At 31.7% G+C, this 13,063-nt stretch overlaps 2 long non-coding RNA genes across 3 annotated transcripts; one reads left to right on the forward strand and one right to left on the reverse strand.

The window, feature by feature from the left end:
- Positions 1 to 2,567: 2,567 nt before the first annotated feature.
- On the reverse strand, positions 2,568 to 4,274 carry LOC131953947 (uncharacterized). The gene is made up of 5 exons (XR_009388713.1): positions 4,165 to 4,274; positions 3,842 to 3,912; positions 3,476 to 3,544; positions 2,868 to 2,918; positions 2,568 to 2,622 (listed from the first exon to the last, which is right to left on the reverse strand). It is a non-coding gene; the product is annotated as an uncharacterized LOC131953947 (long non-coding RNA).
- Positions 4,275 to 11,369: 7,095 nt separating this feature from the next.
- LOC131953948 (uncharacterized) lies at positions 11,370 to 12,772 on the forward strand. 2 transcript variants are annotated; one of them, XR_009388714.1, is made up of 4 exons: positions 11,370 to 11,478; positions 11,774 to 11,844; positions 12,097 to 12,148; positions 12,651 to 12,772. It is a non-coding gene; the product is annotated as an uncharacterized LOC131953948 (long non-coding RNA). The 2 variants fall into 2 exon arrangements; XR_009388715.1 differs by lacking the exons at positions 12,097 to 12,148; positions 12,651 to 12,772 and adding an exon at positions 12,055 to 12,073.
- Positions 12,773 to 13,063: the final 291 nt, after the last annotated feature.

The following is a 13,063-nucleotide window of genomic DNA, read 5'->3' on the forward strand; positions in this document are numbered from 1 at the left end:
TCACACATTCGCATAATACCATTGCGGCTTATCCAAAAGTCTTCACACATTCGCATAATACCATTGCGGCTTGACCGAAAGTCTTAACACATTCGCATAATACCATTGCGGCTTGACCGAAAGTCTTCATACATTCGCATAATACCATTGCGGCTTGACCGAAAGTTTTCACGCATTCGCATCATACCATTGCGGCTTTACCGAAAGTCTTAACACATTCGCATAATACCATTGCGGCTTGACCGAAAGTCTTTACACATTCGCATAATACCATTGCGGCTTGACCGAAAGTTTTCACGCATTCGCATAATACCATTGCGGCTTGACCGAAAGTCTTAGCACATTCGCATAATACCATTGTGGCTTGACCGAAAGTCTTCACACATTAGTTTAATACCATTGCGGCTTGACCGAAAGTCTTCATACATTCGCATAATACCATTTAGGCTTGACCGAAAGTCTTCATACATTCGCATAATACCATTTCGGCTTGACCGAAAGTCTTCATACATTCGCATAATACCATTTCGGCTTGACCGAAAGTCTTCATACATTCGCATAATACCATTTCGGCTTGACCGAAAGTCTTCATACATTCGCATAATACTATTGCGGCTTGACCGACAAAATGTCAGGAAATGGGAAAAGTGCGAATTTTTAATCACCTTAATTAATCGTTTTAATTTTTTTTTATTTTCTAGAGATTCAGCACGTTCACAATGCTATCGTCAACCTCACCAGTAAAGTATTTTAGAGACAGCCGAACTTTCAAAACATTGTTCGTGTTTTTTTGTGTTTGATTATTTGATAAGAACACAATTTAAATGGCCCCTGTTGCTTGGAATCTTTTTCTAGAGCTTACATTCACGTCTATGTGTGTTAATATATGTCTGTTAGTCAGACATAGCTTGTTAAAGTAAATCAATCAATGAAATCCACTAAATGATATTTATTTATAGCATACACTCTTAACTTACTGACCTTGAAGTAGCACTTAAACACCCCTATCTCGAAGTACCACTTCTACTCCCCTATCTTGAAGTACCACTTAAACTCCCCTTTCTTGAAGTACCACTTAAACTCCACAATCTTGAAGTACCACATCAAGTTCCCTATCTCGTAGTACCACTAACACAAATAACGACTCATTCAAAATTATAAATATCTATTAGGTCGTATTGAGCTATAGCTTTTGATTAGCAAAAAGTCCAACTATAGGGAATGGTAATTAAAAAATACGCTGTAATGTATTTCTATTTTAAAACATATAATGAGATTGTATCATCATTCTCTAAAAAAAAGACGCGATTCCGCTATATTTTTAAAAAAGAAATTCCGTTTTTTTTTTTCGTAATAAATTGATCGTAGTATTTTTGAGTGTGTTTATGTTGAGAGGTGGCCGATGGGTGTTGCAACACCAAACAATTATACACATGTGTTTAAGCCTATGGATATGTGACGTAATGTTACACAACAATGTAGGTTCGGGTTAAAACGGGAACATGAGATTGCTTACCTTGTATCATTACCCCAAGATCAATTACCCAACCTCGATGTTTTCAGCAAGAGCTAAAAATATCAGTAGTTAATCAATTTAAAGGTAATCCATAAAACTTTGAATCGGTTAAGCCCATTGGATTGTATCCCCTGATTAATTATATATTTATATTTAGACTACCACTGCAAACCACTGCAAATCGCTAATAGCGTTAGTGATTATTCAGATGTGTATTAACTAAATCTTAAGGTCAAAACTGTAATTGGTTTAGCTTTGCTTGACTTCTGTTATAGACTTATATTACTCTCTCAAAACGCGACCAATCACTGCACACTCTTACCAATATTGTACACATTTAAATCCACGTCTTCATACGTCCAAATATGTTTCAACATACTATACCCAATAAAGTACCAATATAACCTAATTGATTTGATTAAGTCGCCAGGAAACCCATTACGTATCAGGAAACCCATTCTCTGTGACATCATTTTCAAGCTTGTACCAGCAAATGCAATTGTGCGATTACTTTCAAAACTCTCTCAGCCCGTTGAGTAATTGCAAGTAGATAACATATTTTATTATTGTATTACATTTTGAGATAAATAAATTTTTCTCGTTAGAATGTGGCTGTGACCTTCCTCACGATAGGTTTTTATATTAAGTTGGTATCGTTATAATTAAACAGTACATTTATTTATTTATGTGTGACTTTATGTTTTCTTATAGGCATAAAATCATATATATTCTATTTTGTTTTATGTCCATATCTATCATAACAATTTAAGTCCCCCCCTTCCTTCTCCGTCCTCTCTACTTTAAGTCTGATGCTCAAAATAGCTGCCTATTAAACATCATACATATTATGTCAACACCATACTATCTGCCTGTCTATAAATTGTCCATAACCTTAAGTGTCCTAGTCTAAATTGCTTTGATTTAGACGACAAATTTAGTTAAGGTTTTTCGACTTGTAATAAACCGGATATTTGTTTGTTAAATTTAAATTAGCACATCCAGAACAAATTAGCACACTGAGGAATTCAAATAAATTAGAAAAACAAAACAATTGTCTATTACACATTTTTATTTTGTACTGGATCTTCTTCTTATAATTGATTTACCTATAATGAAAACAGAGACATAATTAATATGATGAACATAATAGTAGTACCAAGCAAACGCATTTATTTTGTATTATTAAAAAAACAATTAAAAAAAAATAATTAAGAAGCAACGATTTTATGACATTTTTTATGAAAAAAACCCAACAAGCAACAAAACAAAAGTATACAGCAATTACAAAAAAGGTTATACTAAAAAAAACCAACTTAAAAGCAATATTTAAAAAAAAAATTCTTGATCATACTCTTTTCCCGGTACTGGCTTGCATACTTTTGTGCCGGGGTCCTTTTCATCTCTGAAATGTATAGATAAATGGGTAATGAGCATATATATTTAAATTTAAACACGTTTTATGATAAGTTTATAGTATATTAGCCCTTGTCTGTTTAGGTATGGCACGTTTGGCTTTACTAGTCTAGCTGTCTATACTTAAGTCTTGTTAATGTAATATTTTAAGAGAGCCTAATTGATAGACGGACAATGCGTCAATGATGACTTTTTGTTGTTATACAGCTGATATCTCATATACTGTTGAACTATTTAAATTAATTTCTCAACGGTTTAGACTTCTTTAATATTCTGCCATTTTTTTTCTTTAAGTAAATTGCAGCTTTTAAATATAAGAGATGTAAAGCAGCTAATTTTATTTTCCTTTTGTGCAAGGATTGTTTTATTTTTGTAATAGTTTAGTTGCACTGTTGACACATTACAAAAAAAAATACAATCTATAAAATCAATAAAGGCAGTTAAGAATTTTAATTTAATATATCATTTTAGTTTACGTACATTTAATAATGAAAAAAATTGTTATTTTAGTTTACGTAAGTTTGATAATAATTAAAAAAAACCAACTGTTCGCAAGTTAATTTGCTGCAGCAAATCTCTGTATTACTGCATAGACCATTCATCGTTTTACAACAACTATTTTGAAAGAAGAAAACATGAAGCGTGAATTATTTTGGTTGTATAATCAGAGTACAATTCGTCTTTGCATATATTGATTTTGTATTATACTTGATCCGTCAGGATGATAAAATCAAACAATATTTACATGTAAGAATTTTATATTTTCTCACAAATATTAAATAACGAGAATTTAATATTTTTTTGTAAACTAAATGTATGAAAGTAAGGTACTAAAGGATTAAACTTTGAGAATTCTTTTTTAAAGATTGTGTTAAAAATCATATTTGAAGAAGAAACTTAAAGATAACTTACCCTTCTGATACAGCTACGAGACTTGCAAGACATACCAGAAGAACTAGAACTACAGTCTTCATTTTTATGAGCTGCAAGAAATATCATTTACTGTTGTTATTTCTTACAAAAAAACTAATAGTTCTGTGTTTCTAAGCATGTTGTTTTTTATTCATAAAAACAATAATAATATATCATATACTTAAATATTTTTTCTTTATCTAAAAAAACTGTAAATACACGTATTACACATTTTAGTTTAAATTACTTTCACATTTTTATTAAACATTATATGAAACTTAATTAATTTTAAAAAGTAACATCTAAAAAAAATTCAACTATACATATCTAAGTTAAATTACAGAGTAGAATTAAACTGCTTTCAAGAAAATGGTTTAAGATATATAGTTGGGTTGTTTCTGTCCAAACACGCTTTATATTTTTGTTAATCAAAACGTGGGGGATTCCTATTGGTTGGTGTAAATAAGCTTAGTCATCAATCAAATTCAAATAAAGTACGTTTACATGTATGTATTTTCTATTTTGTATACGTGGCAACAAAGAATGGAGGTGGTAATGAAATTTAGAAGTATAGAAGCTACTTCGATTTAAAACCTGAACATAATACTTCTAATCAATAGTGTAAGTAGCAAACCAGACAGAGGATTGTTATACCGAAATGTACTTAACATTGGTTTTTAAAAATTAGTTATTAGCATAGCGCCCAACGCTACCAAGTGTGGTTGCAGCACGTGTTGTGGATTAGGTTTAAGGTGGTCTGGATATTCTTTCATCACACACCTCGTGTATGGGTCGCTTTGGTGTGGATATGTATATGCCTCTAGTGCAACGCGAGCGTGTCGAAGCATAAGAGAAAACCCGTGATTCACTCAACCTAAACCAGTGTCACAATGATTATCCGGCGGAAGCTCCAAACTAACAAAAATGCAATGATTTAGAGCCATTTGCGTGCATTTAGATTTCCCTCTGTCCATTTTCTTAGTGAGGTCAATCCTTATTTAACATATTCCAATTATGAGAAACAAATAGTAAAATAAAATATTTAAGGCCTGGCATAATACAGTAAAAACTCAATTTGATATATTGATTGTGTAATCTAAAATCAAGTGACTCCAATCGACCTAACATACATTTAACAAATGTGTAAGTCAATTTATCGAATGTATTATCGAATTCGATAATTAATGATAGTGTGGAAACCGAATAGAAACAAACAACAAATATCATTAAAGCTAAGGCTAAAAGCTTTTTATTATTTATTGTATTATTATAGCCTAGATATTAAACCTAGAATCAAGCTAGTCCGACTGACCAGCCATCTAAGTTTAAGGTGAAGCCTTGACCCGTGACCGTCATATAAATATATTTAAACACGCGTCGTTCTACCAGCAGTTATAAATTCATCTTAAATGAAATTACATGCCGTATTAAGTAAACTGCAGCTGAGGTTAAAGGTGTAGGTTAATTAAAAGCAAGATGTCACACTACTGTAATGTCTGATTTCTGCGCGTATTATTAGAATGTAGGTATTAAGAGAGGTATGTGTAAGTTAAAGTATATCGCACATTTATACATCAATGGAGTATAAAAGATTTGTCCAGGAAATGATGAATATGCGTGAGTTTGGAAGGGAGTCGGCAGGGGCAGATTGAGCTTGGGCGGAGACCCGGTCTAAAAAGTTTTTCGGGGGCACCTGATATTAAAATACAGATATATATTATATATTATATATATATATATATATATATATATATATTATATATATATATATATATATATATATATATATATATATATATATATATATATATATATATATATATATATACATCCTAAATAGCATACTATTCAAGATATAATGCATTCTTATAACTTATGGGATCATTCGACACAGATATTTACAAAAGTGCTAATTTAAAAAGCTATAATTATGTAACATGAGCGGTAAATCAAATACAAATATATAACCTTCTTCTTCTCTTCTTCTTCGTTATTAATTTTAGTGTTGGGAGGGATCCCCTCCAACACAATCAAGTATAATTGTCAACTGTGTATGCATTGTTGAGGCCATCGACTTCGATTTCAGCCTACTTTTCATTTTTGATTTGTTTCCTTAGCTTTTGTGCAACCACGAAAACACTACAAGGCAGCAGATGTTTGACTTTGGAGTTGTCTCTCCTTGAAGAGTAGATGTCCCTCATCTGCACGAGGGTTCGAAATTGATATATTTCATTTTAGCAACCATGAGCTTTACCGCCTTGACCACGCCGATCCCCTAATATCTAACCAATATGTACTCATTTTTAGCATGATTATATGTAGCCCCCCCCCTCCCCCCACCCACTACCACGACACACACACTAACAAAACACAGAGAGGCGATATCTTTCCGCTACGTCAGCAGTACTAAATATATGACTGTTTAGTTTAGGCCTGTTGAAGTTTCCGACCTCTGCTCCTCGACCTAGCCGGGTACCAGACGGTAGGACGATGTTCAGCGTCTGTTTGTGGGGGAAATAAAGCCTGGTGAGAGCCTATGGATGAATAAGAGATCAACATGTAGTGTTTCAAAATAGCATTTTCGGCGGCCTGATTCAGTCAAAAATTTGACATTTGGTTGGAGTTTACTACTCTACTTCGAGGCCCACAAAAAGTTGGATTTCCACAAGTGTCTATTTAAAGAAGGCCATACCTGGACTGTACACCTGATATTAACGTTCACTCAAAGCTGAGGCCTATACGTGTTTTTAAAATGTTTAAATCATTGAGTGTCCACACCAGAATCATGTCATTTATTTCAGGTACCCATCAGAACTTGGTGGACTTAAGCACGTGATGCTATCACCCGTCTGAAACTTTATTTTAAAATAAAATAATTTTACGCCCCTTGTTAATACATATTACATGTAGAATGATTGGAAAATAGAAAATCCTTAAAATTTTACGAATAGCTAAGCCAATCATGTCTGTACGTTTTGCAATCACTGCCAGTATTACATAAGACTATCTCTTAAATATCATCTACACACTTTTAAAGTATAGACTTAACTTTCTTCTTACATTTTTTTTATGTCATCTACATTCTCTTAAAGTATAGACAACCCTCAAAGTGAGACTCAACTTTACTGTTACAAAATAACCCACATACGCTTTTTATCTCAACTACACTCTTTAATCGTGTCTACATCTTACCCTGTTAAATAGCACGAGCAATACTTTACAATCGTGTGTCAGCTTGTTCTTTAAAAAAATATTTATATTAAACTCACGTTTACAGTAAATTATTTACACCCTCAGTTATTTTAGTCCAGGTCTGCTTGTCGGAGCGTAAAAGCATAATATCAGTTCATTAACAGCTAAGCCAGACTTTAATGAGCACTCAAATGTGCAAGAAGTTTAGCTAAATGAAGAAAGTTACAGAAAGTCGTTTGAAATTTGATAAAACCTTCACAAATAATGTTATTCTTATATTTGAAATTTTGTCTACCTAGCTTACGCAAGCTATGGGAGATTTCATAAATCGAAATTAGAGTAAGTATTACTTCCTGTTTCCGGAAATCGCTCAAAAGTTGATGTAGAACTAAAAAAAATGAACAGAGCGCTTGTATATCAAATTTCGTCAACATAACTGAAACTTTAGCCTACTCAAGTAATAGTTTGACAGATACAGACAGACACAATTGCAAATCAAAACTACTACCTACACTACCTGACTTACAGTACCACATAATTTTTTTATCTCATCTACACTCTTTAATCGGGTCTACCTCTTTAAATACGACTGTATTCAAAATCATTTAGATAAAATATTTATTCAGTGTTTTATCAAAGCACCTTACTTTGATACATGTTTATACAGTAAAATATTGAATTATAGTGATTTAATAATTGTAAGAACATATCTAATTCTTAGGTGTAAATATAACTTGATTTTATCGTCATTGTGGTACAGGCATGTATAGACACACATCGATTAACCCAAAGACGATTTTATTCTGGTTATACAACTAAAACATATTACGCTTCATATTTTCTTCTCTCAAACCGTTGTTGCCATAAGCATAATGAGTCTTGCGAAATTCCCTATACTTGTTGCGGACACATTCATTGCTCACAGTTATTTGTTTTTTTCTTTTACTTACATTATTAGATTTAATAAAAGTTCTGAAATATTAAATAAATTAATGAACTGCTTTTGTTGATGAGGCACTAGTGATGTAGTTTGTTTGTAGTGCTTTGTCAACAGCCTGATTGATTCTTTCAAAACTTAAAACATTCCCTGCTTGAATGGAAAATAAAATTAGCTGATTTTATATTTTAGTTGAGTTTAAAACACTTTTGTTTAGTTTAAAAATAAAATAATATCAATGCTTTTTTTGTTTTTATGTTTATTATTTTCCGTTCGACATTGTTATGCTCCGGGATGTATTGGGCGATCGCTAAGTTCACAGAAAAAATGAAGAGGTATGATTCAGGCCATATGTTTCACGAAGAGCAGAGAAGTCAAGTCAATTTTTATGCTGGGCGGAATTTCCAGTAACACAATTAAGTATTACGTGTCAAAATGTTGTGCGCTGTATAGTCCGCCATGTCCATGTTCAGCCATCTTTAAAAAAAATTGCTTTCAAAACATTGATTGTCCTTTGCAGAAAAAAACACAACAAGAATGCTGTTTTGTGACTTTAAACTTTCTCTCCCAGCTGGTTGTTGTTCCTGGCTATCTTACCATATCTTCCAAGTGGTTCGACCTCATGTCTTTTCTATTTAGCAAACTACAGTTTACTCACCCGGCGTCTCCTAAATGTAATCAATATCATATTTTTGTTTTAATAACAAGACTATTTGTTTTTAATTAAAGGTAAACTCGGCTGCAAAAAGTTAGGTTTAAGAAGTATAATAAGATGACTAATAGATTTAGCGGTTCCCCATATATGCGATAAGATTAGCCCTAATGAGTAATGGCTTTAGCGTTATCTAGATACGCATATAACATATATACTATGTTGTCGCCTAAACATTCTTCCATATTCCTTGCAAATGTCTGTGTAGAAATGTCTGTGTTTAAGATTTATTTGTCGCTGTATTTTGCTTCCAACTTAGCATATTTACTTATTTACACACTATGCAATGTTTTAAAATTTCTTCCTGTTAATCATTTTTTTTTGTAGCTGTTATTTTTCAGAATGTTAAATTTAAACTAAATGAAAATTTTACTCTGTTATTTAGAAACTACAACACAACTCTGGTATAATTGTAGAAGAGTGTATACAGTAACAGACGTGTTAGTAGTTTTTCAGATCTGCAATTTCAAATCCGTGTTTAGAAGACACATACATATTTAGATTACGCAAACATACATTTGGTGCATTAAAAGTACATGAATTAACGAAAAGTAGGCGTAACATCTGATAAACCGCAAATAATTGCTTCTCTTGTAGGATTTCTAAAAACTATGTCCCGCATTTTATAGTAAAATCACCTTAAAATCACCTTGAGGCGTAAGATACGAATACTAATTCTTAATAGAGTGAAAACCATTTTGCTAATAGGTAAGAAACAAATAAGAAGTAATTCTGTAAGCGAACAAGTCCGGGTCCTAATTGCTTAAATATGAAACCGAATATCTTGTAATTTTCAGGTAGGAGATTTTGAATTCTATGAGACTATAGGTCTACTTTCTGATAGTGATACCGTGATCAACTCGTTATAAAATGTATTGATAAACCATCGAATGATAGCGGGTGTGCTGACGTGTATGTTGTACGGAGTGAGCGAGGGTAACAGGGGAAGCGACTGGTGGAGTGACAGCGGCTATGTTGTGAGCCGGAGAATGGAGGTGTGTAGGGATGAACGTGGGAATGTTAAAGGTTGGTGTGGGAAGTGACGGTTGGTGTTAGAGGAGAACGAGGTAAAGGAAGAAGATTAAAACTTCTACTGTTGTCTAACTTTGTTGTCTAACTTGAAATCATTTTGTTGGTGTTTATAAGCTATGTTTACGGGAGTCCTGACGCCTTCCCACATTGTGCTACATCACTACAGTTAGTTCCCTTTGAGACTTAATGATCCATCGTTTATATACAATTGAGTTCATTTGTTTTTAAACGACCCTATGTGAAGGGATGGTTGTGCAAGTAATATGACGCCATTGTATTCCCTTGCATAGTTTAATTAACGATTATAGCTAGGTGAACTCAAGGACGTTCTACTGACACTAGAAATAAAAAAGAAATTGAAGACTGATTTAAAACACAGTTTAACGTAAACACTATTGTATTACTTAATTTGTTGAGCCAAGATAAGTAATAGATTAGCGTTAAGACAAATTGCTTTAACTATCGCTATAACATGTAATGACTTTAGCGTAAACCAGATATGTTATAGCCTAGCGTCATGGGCTGTATTAATTTATCTTCCAGTAGTAACATACCCTAAACCTACCTTACGTTAAACTCCACCTATCATAACTTTCCTATAACGTACCTCAATACTAAATACCTCTGATACCCCACCCACTATCAATATACTACCTCACTTCTATCATTTTAAGAGATGACTGAAATATCCCTGAATCTATTTACAATGTATTACCTAGTTTAGTACCAAATAATCTAATTGTATTGATAAAGTCAACAGCATTATTGTCTCGAATGGTCCGATTTATATGATAACTAACTCTGCCTTGTACCAGCTGCCGCATTTCATTAATACTATTTTACAAAAAACACTCTTGTCCGCGACGTCGTTTTACGTGGCAGTAGAATACACATATACTTATTATTAATTTATAATCCTACGGAGCAGTGGAGAATACAATAGTGTAGTGCCAGCTATTGCAAATTATGCTCGTAAGAGAGTAGCTATAATACTCTTACCGATTGAATTACAAATTAGTTTTCTGAATTTTGCAGCTGTACAATATACTTGAAGTTTTATTCCATTTACAGTGAATGCATGTTTTATTTAAGGCGTGGCAATTCTACCTATTTCAGTTTTTCACCGCTCATTCTCTCGCTAAGAAATTGTACTGTGGTGGGTAGAGCAATCAAATGCTGCATGACAAGGCAGATACTTTAATGCTATAAAGTCGGAATACATTAAAGCAATCGTTTTATTGCATTTCATGTTTCAGTAACGTAGTAAATGAAGATGATCTGACTCATATTAGGCGGTGAATGAACGCTGATTTTATATTACTTGAACTTCCTTTGTTCAGATACTATTTACCTGAATATTTCGTATACAAATAATTCAGTCCATTAATCACACACATTTACATAAATATATGTCACATTTATCTCTCCAAGATCCCAGTATTTTTCTATATTAAAAAAAACAATATACATCTGAGCTTAAAGGTCGATGCAGGTAAAAAAGTTCCCTTGAAAGTTTTACCTCAATACAGACTTCATATTATCTATGCATTTTTTAGGGTAAAAATCGCTCGAAGTTTTTTAACCATGGTATTACATTTTGCCATCTCCTATGTAAACAACGATGTTTTTTTATATATATATATATATATATATATATATATATAGTGTAGTCATATATTGACTCAACAACTGCAGAACTCCAACTGTTTTCCTTAAAGCAAGTTTGCACTGTAATTTAACTTACTTTACAATATATATTTTAAGGTTCGTATATCGCTAAGGAACTTTTTCATACTTTTATATAATTAATGTAAAATAATTGTTTGTGATAGTAAATATTGCGTGGCTTTATATATATATATATATATATATATATATATATATATATATATATATATATATATAAAAATATATATATATATATATATATATATATATATATATATATATATATATATATATTTGTTTTTATGAATAATGTATCATTATGTTTATTAACTCAGAACTGTATAGTTATACTTTAGAAATTACACAAAATGTATTATTTGGAGTGTTGCAGAACATGAAACTGAAGATCGTTGTTCTCCTTCTACTGGTATGTCTCGCGACTCTTGTTGTTATATCAGAGAGGTAGGTTATCTTCAATTTTTTTTTAAACAACTAAGATCGAAAAAACAAATTCATGTAGATACATTTTAAATTCAAACTTTAATTGAATATATTATTTTGATACCTGTCTTTTTAAATGTCAACATTCACGTTTTAATGTATGTATTTTTGGGATTCAAGAAACACTAACTCATTGACTTCCGAAGTACTTTCTATTTGTATAAAATTTAGATAAAAATGTATCAGGCAACGTGTTTTCTTGTCCTAAAATAGTTGTGGTTCTGGTAGCAAAGAAAGTGACAAAAATTTAATGCCATAATAACAGGTAAGATATTTTGGCCCTATATTATTCATTTACAATCTTGATGTTAATGTAAAACAAACACTTTACATTCCAATTAATCTTTTCACCGTCAATAAATCACGTTTTTTTTAATTTAATTTTATTTTTACTTTGATTTGTAAGAAAAAAATAATTTAAAAGCAAAAATATGTGTTTATATTGGAATGCATTATATAAACAACTGTCAAATCTAAACTCAAACAATGTAAACAAAAAGAAATTGTAAATAAATGCAAACAAGTAAACAGAGATTTGAGCTAAGAGGTCGTTATCAGGAAAAAGAAATTGAGCTAAGATGTCTTTATCAGCACACAGTCACTACGGACGTGCTGTCTACTTTCAAGTAAACTTCCCATAAAACATTTCATTTAACAAGACTGAAGTAGAGTCTATATAGAGTTGTAATAAACTGGGAAGTTCTATAGAAAAAAATATCTAAGCATCTTTGTTACAAATTCATTTACGATTATTTTTTCTATTTTAGCAATGATGTGGATGACCAATGCAAGCATGCATAAAATCATAAAGTGAATGCCATATTTTGCCCCTTTTTCGTTTTGTTTTTCTTCTTTTTGTTTAAATAATAATAAACATTTCCATTTGCAATTTATGTGGTTGTTTAAAAAAAATTCGTTCAATGCTTTTAGATCTACCAGCAGATAGAAAAAAAATTATATCAAATCAATTTATAAAGCTACGTATTCTTTTTTCGCTACATTTATTTAATTATATAACACTCACAATTGACTTTTAATACGTTTCTTCTATTTGAAAAAAAAAAATCTAATACAGCTTATCTTAACAAAAAAAACAATTTAAAAAAAAACGGCACGTAACAAATAAAGCAAAACAAAAAACTATAGTATTTGCAATAAATATCTATGACTTGACGATAAC

Source organism: Physella acuta, unplaced genomic scaffold, assembly GCF_028476545.2.
Source record: "Physella acuta isolate Inbredline_101_S28 unplaced genomic scaffold, ASM2847654v3 ptg000966l, whole genome shotgun sequence".
Classification (NCBI taxonomy): Eukaryota; Metazoa; Mollusca; class Gastropoda; family Physidae; genus Physella; species Physella acuta.